General features: G+C 49.9%; 2 non-coding genes across 2 annotated transcripts; one reads left to right on the top strand and one right to left on the bottom strand.

Annotated features, from left to right (window-relative positions):
- Nucleotides 1–2991: 2991 nt before the first annotated feature.
- On the bottom strand, nt 2992–3065 carry trnam-cau. The gene has a single exon. It is a non-coding gene; the product is annotated as a tRNA-Met (tRNA).
- Nucleotides 3066–3159: 94 nt separating this feature from the next.
- Nucleotides 3160–3242, top strand: trnal-cag. The gene has a single exon. It is a non-coding gene; the product is annotated as a tRNA-Leu (tRNA).
- Nucleotides 3243–12307: the final 9065 nt, after the last annotated feature.

The following is a 12307-nucleotide window of genomic DNA, read 5'->3' as shown; positions in this document are numbered from 1 at the left end:
GCTGGCGGGGCTGAACAGAGAATCACTAGCTTCGGAGTCCCTTGACTTTGGGTCTAGCTTCCAACAGGTCAGCTCATGCCAAGCACAGGTGTCGGGATGGCGGCGGTCTAAGGCTGCGTTCAGGTGCAGTCTCCTGGGCGTGGTTTGAATCCACTTCTGATACAGACTCCATCCTTTGGCTGCAGACAGAGACTTCAGTCTGTCAGGCTGGAACCAGCAGGCGTTAACTTTGATTAAAAACACCGCATTAGGCAAATGCTGGTATTAATTGGTCAGGTGCTGATGAAAACATGTGTCTTCAGACATTTTTTGAAAATGGTTAAAGAACTCAGCCGCTCGAATTAGAGATAGAGGCAAGCCGTCCGCACCAGCCGGGAACTCCAGTCCATGGCGGCAAATGTCCGTCAGAGTGATTTTGTGCCTCCTTAGGGATGGCACAACATGCGTCGCTCACTTTGCAGAGCAACCAATTTTTTACGAGGTCTGGAACCACAGTCTGACACTTTAGGGTATGTATATATTGCTGCTGGCTATTATTTTCAGTGGTAATATCTTTGTGTTAAAAACATCAAAATCTCCTCAGGGATTCTGATCACCCGAGCAGCTGTTGGTAGCCAGCGCTGAAAATTATGAAGAGAGAGTGGCTGTGTGGCACGACTTGGGCTTCTTTTTGCTCACACCGCCTCTCGCCAAGCTGCATTATTTCTGGACCCAGCGCTGCGAGAGGCTTGATAGGCACGCGCGGCCGGAAGGCTGACCCCGCCAGCTGGGAGCATAAATAGGGGTCCAGCGTCTGGAGAGACCATGGGTTAATCAAACTCAATGATTCACGGAGGGCGAGATTTTACTGCAGAGAGCTAGGTAGAGCCGCCAGCCCTGCAGACCAACACACACACACACACACACACACACCACTAACTTTGAAAAAACTACATGTGTAAAATATCGCTCAAAGGGAATTTGCAGTAGCTGGATTACCCCCTGGCTCCACGCCTCAGGTATCACTGCAGCACCACCCTACCCTGCGGTGGGAGAGGCCTCGCCGAATCCCCACGCACTTCAGAATATGACCGACGCCAGCTGCTCTGGCACACATACCAACGGAGGCCCGCAGGCTGATCGCGGGCTGAATGAACAGAGAGAGAGAATCACCAGCTTCCAGGTCCCGCGGATTTTGTAGGTCTCCAACAGGTCAGCTTCCGCCAAGCACAGGTGTCAGGATGGCCGAGCGGTCTAAGGCGCTGCGTTCGGGTCGCAGTCTCCCCTGGAGGCGTGGGGCGGGGGAAAAGTGGTTTGGTCAGGTGCTGATGAAAAATGTGTCTTCAGACATTTTTGAAAATGTTAAAGACTGGGCGCCCGGGGTGAGATGACGCGGGAACAGTCCAGGAAATGTCCGTCAGATTGTTTGTGCCTCTTGGGATGGCAACTGGAGGCGTCGTTCACTTGCAGAACGCAAGCTTCTTGAGGGCGCATAGGTCTGAACCAGCGACTTTAGGTATATTGCGGAAGAGCCAGTGGTCATCTTGTAGGCGAACATCAGCACCTCGATTCTGATGCGGGCAGCTGTTGGTAGCCGAAAGCGCCAAAGTATGAAGAGGTGTGACAGGCTTTCTTTGGCCGTTGAAGACCGCTCTCACTGCTGCATTCTGGACCAGCCCAGTTGCAGAGGCTTAAGTGATAGATGCGGAGCCATAACATTAGTCCAGTCTGGAGAACCATGGGTGTCAAACTCAATTCCTGCAGGGGAAGGCCCTGCAGAGTTTTCAGATTCAGCCCTAATCAACACACTGGTCCAACTAATCACGCCCTTCAGGGTCATTTGAAAACTACATGCTGTGTGTGTTTGAGCAGGGTGGGACAAAACTCTGCCGGGCTCCGGGCCCCTTAAAGGAATTTAGTTTGACACCCTGGCTAAGCGCTCTCAGGTATCAAAAGCATCACCCCTGCCCCCTGTGTGCGGCTCGAACTCACGACCCTTCAGAATGAGACTGACGCGATGCCTACTGCTCACAACGAGCTGCAGGCTGATGGGGCTGAACAGAGAGAATCACTAGCTTCAGGGCCTTGACTTTAGGTCTAGCTCCAACAGGTCAGCTCACGCCAGCACAGGTTGTCAGGATGCCGACGCGGTCTAGGCGCTGCGTTTCAGGTCGCAGTCTCCCCTGGAGGCGGTGGCGGTTCGAATCCCACTTTCTGACAGACCATCCTTGGCTGCAGACAGAGACTTCAGTCTTCTGGCAACGTGGAGCAAGCAGGGCGTTAACTTTGACCAAAACACCGCATTAGGCAAATGCTAGTATTAATGGTAGGTGCTGATGAAAAGAGGTGTCTTCAGCATTTCTTTTTTTGTGAAAATGGTTAAATAGTTAAGAACTCCGCTGCTCGAATTGTCAAAGAGCAAGCGTTCCACCAGCTGGGAACAGTCAGGGAAAATGTCGTAGGAGGTGATTTTGTGCCCCCTCTTAGGGATGGCACCTGAAGGCGTCGTTCACTTGCAAACTTGCAAAAGCCAGGCGGGGTCTGAACCAGCGGCTTTTAGGTATATTGCGGAAGAGCCAGTGGTCATCTTGTAGGCAAACATCAGCACCTCGATTCTGATGCGGGCAGCTGTTGGTAGCCAGCGCAAAATTTGAGAGAGGTGTGACTTGGGCCTTCTTTGGCTCGTTGAAGACCGCTCTCCCTGCTGCATTCTGGACCCAGTTGCAGAGGCTCGATAGTACGTGCCGGAAGCCCCCTAAAGACATTATCCAGTCTGGAGAAAACCCATGGGTGTAAACACTCAATTCCTGAGGGCCGGAGCCCTGCAGAGTTTAGATTCAGCCCTATTCAACACCCTGGTCCAACTAATCACGCCCTTCAGGCTCATTTGAAAACTACATGCTGTGTGTGTTTGAGCAGGGTTGGAACAAAACTCTGCAGGGCTCCGGCCCTAAAGGAATTTAGTTTGACACCCTTGGTCTAAGCGCTCTCAGGTATCAAAACGCATCACCCTGCCCCGTGTGAGGCTCGAACTCATGACCTTCAGATTATGAGACTGACGCGCTGCCTAACTGCGCCAACGAGGCCTGCAGGCTGATGGGGCTGAACAGAGAATCACTAGCTTCCAGGTCCTTGACTTTAGGTCTAGCTCCGACAGGTCAGCTCACGCCAAGCACAGGTGTCCGGATGGCCGAGCGGTCTAAGGCGCTGCGTTCAGGTCGCAGTCTCCCCTGGAGGCGTGGGTTCGAATCCCACTTCTGACAGACCTATCCTTTGGCGCAGACAGATACTGCAGTCTTCTGCGCGTGATCCAGCCGGGCGTTACCTTTGTACAAAACACCGCTTTAACAAATGCTAGTATTAATTGGCAGTTTGCTGAGAAAACATGTGTTCTTCAGACCATTGTTTGAAAATGGTTAAATACTACCTCCGCGGCTCTAATTGAGATAGGAAGCCGTATCCACTACAGCTGGTAACAGTCCAGGACAAATGTTCGCGTCAAGGATTTTGTGCCTCTTAGGGATTTCACCTGATGCGGTCGTTCACTGCAGAACGCAAGCTCTTGAGGGCGCATAGGTCTGAACCAGCGACTTTATGGATATTGCTTGAAGAGCCAAGGTCATCTTGTAGTCAAGCCTCAAGCAACCCTCGATTCTGATGCAGCAGCTGTTGGTAGGCCAGCGCAAAATTATGAAGAGAGGTGTGAACTTGGGGGCTTTCCTTTGGCTCGTTGAAGACCGTCTCGCTGCTGCAAGGTCTGGACCCCAGTGGCAGAGGCTTGATAGTAACGTGCCGAAGACCCGCCAAGGGAGATAACATTAGTCCAGTCTGTAGAGAACCATGGTGTCCAACTCAATTCCTGGAGGGGGCCGGAGCCGCAGAGTTTTAGATTCAGCCCTAATTCAACCACCTGATCCAACTAATCACGCCCCTTCAGCTCATTTGAAAACTACATTCTATGTGTTTTGAGTCATGTTTGGGAACAAAACTCTGCAGGTGTGTCTCCGGCCCTAAAGGAATTTAGTTTGACACCCCCGGTCCTAAGAGCTCTCCGGTATCAAAAGCATCACCCTGCCCCGTGTGAGGCTCGAACTCACGACCGTCAGAGTATGAGACTGACGCTCTGCCTACCGGCGCCAACCGAGGCCTGCAGGCTGACGGGGCTGACAGAGAATCACAGCTTCCAGGTCCTGGACTTTAGTCTCGCTACAACCAGGTCGATCACGCCAAGCCCACAGGTGTCAGGGATGGCCGAGCAGGGTCTAAGCGCTGCGTTCAGGTCGCAGTCTCCATGGAGGCGTGGGTTTCGAATCCAATTCTGAAAGGAAACCTATCCTTTGGCTGCAGAAGAGACTTCAGTCTTTGGCACGTGGAGCCAGCGGGCGGGGTGTTAACTTTGACAAAACACCGAATTAGGCAAAATGCTATATTAATTGGTCAGGTGCTGATGAAAAAGATGTGTCTTCAGACATTTTTTGAAAATGGTTAAAGACTCCGCTGCTCGAATTGAGATAGGCAAGCCGTTCCACCAGCTGGGAACAGTCCAGGAAAATGTCCGTCAGAGTATTTTGTGCATCCTTAGGGATGGCACCTGAAGGCGTCGTTCACTTTGCAGAACGCAAGCTTCTTGAGGCGCATGGTTGAACAGCGACTTTAGTTATATTGCTGAAGAGCCTGTGGTCATCTTGTAGGCAAACATCAGCCCTAGGATTTTATGTATGCGGGCAGCTGTTGGTAGCCAGCGCAAAATTATGAAGCGAGGTGTGACTTGGCTTTCCTTTGGCCTCGGTGAAGACCGCTCTCACTCTGCATTCTGGACCCAGTTGCAGAGGCTCGATAGTACGTGCCGGAAGACCCGCATAACATTAGTCCAGTCTGGAGAGAACCATGGGTGTCAAACTCAATTCCTGGAGGGCCGGAGCCCTGCCCAGCGTTTAGATTCAGCCTAATTGCAAAACACCTGATCAACTATCACGCCCTTCAGGCTCATTTGAAAAAACATGCTGTGTGTGTTTGAGCAGGGTTGGAACAAAACTCTGAGGGCTTCCGGCCCTAAAGGAATTAGTCTGACACCCCTGGTCTAAGCGCTCTCAGGTATCCAAAAAGCAATCACCCTGCCCCGTGTGAGGCTCGAAACTCCCGACTTCAGATTATGAGACTGACGCGCTGCTAACTGCGCCAACGAGGCTCTGCAGGCTGAGGGGCTGAACAGAGAATCACTAAGATTCAGGTCCTTACTTTAGGGTCTAGTCCAAAGGTAGCTCACGCCAAGACAGGTGTCAGGGGATGGCGAGCGGTCTAAGGCGCTGCGTTCAGGTGTCGCAGTCTCCTGGAGGCGTGGGGTCGCAATCCACTTCTCGACAGACTAGCCTTTGGCTGACGACAGAGACTTCAGTCTTCTGGCCGTGGAGCCAGCAGGGGCGTTAACTTGACAAAAAAACCGCATTAGGCAAATGCTAAGTATTAATTGGTCAGGTGCTGATGAAAACATGTGTCTCGTGGACATTTTTTTTGAAAAAATGGTTTTCGAAGACTCATTGTTCTGAATTGAGATAGGCAAGCCGTTCCACCAGATGGGAACAGTCAGGAAAATTGTCCGGGCAGAGTGATTTTGTGCTCTTAGGATGGCACCGAAGGCGTCGTTCACTTGCAGAACGCAAGGCTTCTTGAGGGCCGCGTAGGGTCTGAACAGCGACTTTAGGAATTGCGAAGAGCCAGTGGCTCATCTTGTAGGCAAAAATCAGCACTCGATTCTGAGCGGGCAGCTGTTGGTAGCCAGCGGCAAAATTATGAAGAGGGTGTGACGCCAGGGGCTTTCAATGCTGGCGCCGTTCGAGACCTTCTCACGCTGCGCCGCATTTCAGATGGTTGCAGAGGAAGCCCGATAAATCGCGGTGTAGGGATGACCGCCTGCTGCATTATACGATGCTGGAAGAACTACGTAGGTGTCCAGCTCAATTCCCTGGAGGGCTGGGGCCTGCGGGTTTGGCGATTCCATTCCTGGTTCAAACTGCGGTCGGCTGATTCTCTTTTCCATACCAAGGGCTCGTTTGAAAAACTACATGCTATAGCGTGGTTTCGCCAGCTGTGTGCCGAACCGAAATCTGCAGCGCAGCTCCTGGCTCCTAAAGCGATTTGGTTTGGCCACCCCTGGGTCCACTAAAGCTTACTAGGTGTCAAAAGGCGTGCCCCCTGCCCCCATTAACGGGCTCGAACTCCCGACCCTTCTGGTTGTGGCAGACGTGGTGGCTGCCTAACCCCTTTCTTTTAACCCGCCAGCGAGGGCCTCCAGGCAGCAGCTGAGCAGCCCCTGGTGAGAATCAGACGACGAGTCACTGCTCCAGGTTCCTTGACTTTAGGTCTCGCTCCAACCAGGTCAGCTCACGCCAAGCACAGGTGTCAGGATTTGAACGCGGCGTCAGAGTGCAGGTCCTAAGGCGCTGTCGTTCTAGGTAGCAGTCTCACCTGGGCGGGGTGGGTTAGAATGCCCACTTCTTGACAGAAGGCCTATCCTTTGGGGGCCGTGCAGGACAGAGACGTCAGTCTTCTTGGCACGCGCTTGAAGTATGCCCGCAGCGGCGCGTAACTTGTGGGACCAGAACCGCATTAGGCATAATGGCTAGTATAAATTCGCATCAGGCTGCTGAATATGTGAAAACACATGTGCTCTTCAGACAGTTTTTTGAGAAACTTGTTTAGAAGTACTCCGACGCAATAGACTCGAAGTTGAGATTAGGCTTAAGCCGTTTACACCAGCTGGGAACAGTCCCCGGAGATGTTCTGTCACGAGGCTTTTGGGCTCTTTAGGTGATGACCACCTGCGATGGGCGTCGTTCACGTTGCAGAACTGCATAGCTTCTGAGCGGCCGCATAGAGCTCTGTAACCAGCTGCACTTTAGCGTCTATATTAGCTTGAAGAGGAACAGTGTGTCATACTTGTAGGCCAATACGATCTGTCACCTTCGATGACGCTGAGGCGAGAAAGCTGTGGTAGCCAGCCGCAAAACATTATGAAGAGAGGTGTGAACGCCAAGGCTTTCGTTGGGCGTTGCAATGACCTGCTCTGCGTCTGCTGCATTCTGAACGACGACACCAGTTTGCTAGAGGCACTTCCTTCATAGTACGTGCCGGACAGGAAGACCAGACAACGGGTGTGCATAACATTAGTCCAAGTATGGAGAGAATCCATGCGGTGTGCAAAGCGCAATCATGCCCGAAGCGTCCGCGAGCTGCAGAAGTCTTAGCATTGCAGCCCTTAATTCAACACGCACCTGATCCAAGCCTAATCCACGCCTTCCTTGTTTTTTAGGCTCGATTTGAACAACTAGCATGCTATAGTGTGTTGAGCATGGAGTTGGCAACAAAGACTCTGCAGGGCTCCGGACACGGCTTAACAGGAATTTAGCTTTGCCACCACTCCCTGCCCGCTCTAAGCGCATCTCAGGTATATCGTCAAAAAAGCACGCCACCCCTGCTCCACCGTGTAGAGGAGTCTGAAGACCTCACGAGCCTCAGATTAGGAGATGGCTACCGCGCTGCGCCTAATATCACTGAAAAGCTCACGATGGAACCTAGCAGAGCTGACGGGGCCTCCTAAATGGCCTGTAACAGAGAATCACTAGCTTACAGGGTCCTTTCTTACTTTACGAGCGTCTAGCATCCAACAGGTCAGGCTCACGGCCAAGCCACAGGTGTCTAGGATGGCCGAGTAGCAGGTCTAAGGCCGCTGCGTTCAGTGTCGCACAGTCTGCCCACTGGAGGCGTGGGTTAGTTCGAAGCCCACTTCTGACAGAACCTATCCTTTAGGCTGGCTGCAGACAGATGGGAGCTTCATGTACTTACTGGCACGTGGCAGCCTGCAAAGGGTCGTTAACTTTGACAGCAAAACACCGCATTAGGCAAATGCTAGACTAGTTAATTGGTTCATAGGATGCCTGCATGAAAAAACATGTGTCTTCAAGAAAAGATTTTTTTGAAATGAGGTAGTTTAAGACGTCTCCGCTGCCTCGAATTGAGATAGGCAAGCGCGCTTCCAACCATGCGTGGGAAACTAGGTTCCAGGACTAAATGTCCTAGTACACGAGTGATTTGGTGCCCTTAGGGATGGCACCTGGCAGGGTGGCACCTAGGATGCGCAAGCCTGTTCAGGTTTGGTTGGGACAAGCGCAGAGCTCGACGGACGGGACGTTTTTGTGGGGAGCCGTTAGCGTCTGAACCCGCGACTTGTAGTATATTGCTGATAGAGCCAAGTGAGTCATCTTAGCTAGAGTTCAAAACGACTCAGTCACACTCATGCATTGTGATCTGACGCATGAGCAGCTGTCTGCCTTGTGCAGCCAGCGCCAGACCATTATGAAGAGAGCACGTGGCTGTGACATTGAGCTGCCTCTTGGCCTCGTTCATTGAACGAACGCTCCTCGGCTGAACTGCAATTACTGTCATCCCAGTCATGCAGGAGGCGTCGCATAAGTACGTGTTCTCTGCGCAACAGACCCGCCCAACGGGAGCTATCACATTAGTCTAGTTGTCTGCGCAGAAGAGACCCATGAAGGTGTCCAAACACTCACGTGTCAAATTCAATTCCTGGAGGGCCGGATGTGCGCACTCGCACGAGTTTCACGACTCTGAGCCCTAATTCCGACACCACACCCATGACTCAAAAGTGAATCACGCCACTGTCATGGCTCATCACGATTTGCAAACTACAATCAGCCCTGTCGTCGATTTAGAGCAGAGGTTTGCTGACCATACACATGAGAATCTGCTCAGGGCTTACGTGTTCGCCTAAAAGGAATTGTAGTTTGTACGTACCCCTGTGGTGCATGAGTCGCTAGCTATGTAGATCAATAGTGTTTTAACCAGCACCCACCCTGCCTGTGGGACGGCTCGAAGACTCACGACCGTCAGGAGTTATGGAGTACTGAACGCGAATGCGCTAACTGAGCCTAACTAGAGGCCTCGTAATGGCGTGACGGTGTGCCACTCCTGAACTAGAGCGAATCATACTATTGATTCCAGGTCCCTGACTATAGTGTCTATGCTTCTAACAGGTCATGTCTCACTGCCAAGCACAGGTTTCAGGTCAGAGATGGCACCCCCGAAGCGGTGGTCTAGGCGCTGACGTTCACAGTCGCAGGTCTCCCATGGAGCGTGAAGGCGTCGATCGCCACTCTTGATCTAGACTATCATCTTGCCGCATGGACCTATGAGACTTCGGATCTTATGCGCTACGTTTGCAGCCAGCCAGGGCAGTTTAGTTATACTTTGTACCAAACACCGCTACTTAGGCTCATAATGAATAGTATTAATTGGTCAGGTGTGCATGAGAAATATTCATGTCTCTGCGTTTACAGACATTTTCTTGACAATGGTTAAAGCACTCCGATGCTCGGAAAATTGACGATAGGCAAGCCGTTCCACCAGCGGGAAACAGTCCGAGAAAACTGTTCCGCAGAGTGATTTTGTGCCTCTTAGGTAGGGCACTGGATGCGTCGTCACTTGCAGAACGCAAGCTTCTTGAGGGCGCATAGTCTGAACCAGCGACTTTAGGTTATATTGCTGATAGCCCAGTGGTCAATCTTGGAGCAAAACATCATCACCTCGATTCTGACGCGAGCAGCGTTTGCAGCCGCAAAAATTAGAAGAGAGGTGTGACCTTTGGGCTTTTCTTGTTTGCTCGTTGAAGACCCGCTCCTCGCTGCCGGCATTCTGACCCGAGTTTTGCAGAGGCTTGATTAGTACTGCCGAAGACCCGCCAATGAGCTAACATTTAGGCAGTCTGGAGAGAACCCATGGTGCAACCCTCAATGCCTTTGAGGGCCCGGAGCCCTGCAAGTTTTTAGATTCAGCCCTAAATTCAACACACCTTTTGATCCAACTAATCACGCCCTTCAGGCTTCATTGAAAACTACATGCTATGTGTTTTTTGGAGCAGGGTTGGAACAAAACCTGCAGGGCTTCCGCCCTAAAGGAATTTAGTTTTGACACCCCTGGTCTAAGCCGCTCTCAGGTCTCAAAAAAGCACCACCCTGCACCTTGTGAGGCTTCGAACTCACGACCTGCATATTATGAGACTGACGCGCTGCCTAACTTGCCCAACGATGCTGCAGCTGACGGGCTGAACAGAATACTAGCTTCCAGGTCCTTGACTTTAGGTCTAGCGCCAACAGGTTCATCTCACTCGCCAAGCACCGGTGTCATGGATGCGAGCGTCTACTTCGCTGCGTTTCAGGCCGCAGTCTCCCCTGAGAGGCGGGTTTCGAACCCACTTCTGACAGACCTATCCGTGGCTGCAGACAGGACTTCAGTCTTCTGGCAGAAAAAAAAAACGCAGCAGGGCTAACTTTGACAACACCGCATTCGTTAAAACAACTCTAGTATTAAATGTCAGGTGCTGATGAAAAAGATTGTTCTTCAGACATTTTGTTGAAAATGGTTAAAGACTCACCTCTGATCGAATGAATAGCAGCCGTTCGACCAGCTGGGAACAGTCCCAGGAAAATGTCCGTCAGAGTGATTTTGTGCCCTCTTAGGTGATGTGCACCTTAAGCGCGTCGTCACATTCCGAACGCAAGCTTCTTGCTGCGCATAGGTCTGAACCAGCGACTTTAGGTATATTGCTGAAGAGGCCAGTGGCATCTTGTAGGCAACATCGCACCCTCGATTCTGATGCGGTGGCACTGTTGGTATCCGCGCAAAATTATGAAGAGAGGTGTGACTTGGGCTCTCTTTGTCTCGTTGAAGACCGCTCTCACTGCTGCATTCTGGCCCCAGTTGCAGAGGCTCGATAGTACGTGCCGGAAGACCCGCATAAACATTATTCCAGTCTGGAGAGAACCATGTTGTGTCAAACTCATTCCTGGAGGGCCCGGAGCCCGCAGAGTGTAGACTTCAGCCCTATTCAACAACACCTGTCCAACTAATCACGCCCTTCAGGCTCAGTTGAAACTACAATGCTATTGGTTTTGAGCTAGTTGGAACAAACTCCTGCAGGGCTTCCGTCCCCCCTAAAGGATTAGTTTGACACCCCTTGTCTAAGCGCTCTCAGGAATCAAAAAGCATCACCCTGCCCCGTGTGAGGCGCGAACTCACCGACCTTCAGATTATAGACTGACCGCGCTGCTTTTTGTTTTTTTATGGAGACATTTTCAATTCAAACATACATATCATTATGTGACATATAAAACATATAAGAATGCTTTTCTTTTCGTGGACATAAAAACTCCTAAATTCGAGGTTACAGAAATCCTTAAGCCGTACAACGATTTAAAAAAGAGGGATTAAAAGGTTTAGTCTTTTAAAAATGAAGAAAAAAAAAAAAAGAAAAAAAAAAAAAAAATGACAATTCCATCCCCAAGTCATTTAAAACCTTTAAGACCTCCTGAGTAAAAACATCATAAAAAACATCCATGATTTCCTCTGACTTAAAATAATAAAAAAGACATTCAACATATTTCTCAACTTTTCTCTTAAATACATTCCACACATCAATTAAAACATTTTCCTTTTTACCACCACCCTTCTTTCCCATACTGCGCTTTTCATCAACATCACGAGTAAATTAATGAGCTTTTTATTCTTCCATGTTATCTTCTTTAACATCATCCGTAGCCAGTGTTCGTTTACTACAGGTTTCTTAAAAACCACATCTCTAAAAAAACAATAAAACATTTTTACAGTATACTCTTTAAAAGCACACAGTTTCTCCCCCAGTCTTACATACACATCTTTCTCTTGTTTGGCCTCTTTCATATTTTCCACTCTCTTTATCCATTCTCTAGGTATTGCCTTTTTAATTATGTCGTATTTCTTTATCAGTTCCTGTCTGTTAAAATTCTCCTTTGCCTCCTCCATCATGTCAACAACGTACTGTACTGGTAAAAATCCTTCTTTGAATACATATAAAACATCCCTTACCCTTGTGATACCCACCTCCCACCATGTCCTAAAAAAGACCTCTTTCCCTTCATAAACAATGCCGCTGTTTAAAAATAAGGGCTGGTTTAAAATGTTCTCTCTTCCTTGTGTATTAAAATGCACACAGGTTAAAAATTTCCCCCACGCACCCATCAATTCTTGATAAAAATCTGACAACCCCTCTGTCATAAATTTTTTCACTCTCATCCATAAAACGTTATCCCCCAGATTAAAATGACCACATTTACTTAAAAAATATTCCATTGTTCTCTTCCACGGCACCTTGTTTCCTTCTTTCAAATATTTGCTTACCATTTTCACTCTTAAACTGTTCTTTCTTTGCTCCACGTCCATTAGCCCTAGTCCCCCCTTCCCCACTGCTCCTATTAAAGTATTATATGCTATTCTTGGC

The sequence above is a fragment of the Cyprinus carpio genome, chromosome B3 (assembly GCF_018340385.1).
Source record: "Cyprinus carpio isolate SPL01 chromosome B3, ASM1834038v1, whole genome shotgun sequence".
NCBI lineage: Eukaryota > Metazoa > Chordata > Actinopteri > Cypriniformes > Cyprinidae > Cyprinus > Cyprinus carpio.
The sequence above is the reverse complement of the archived record's forward strand: the minus strand, read 5'-3'. Positions and strand labels throughout refer to the sequence as shown.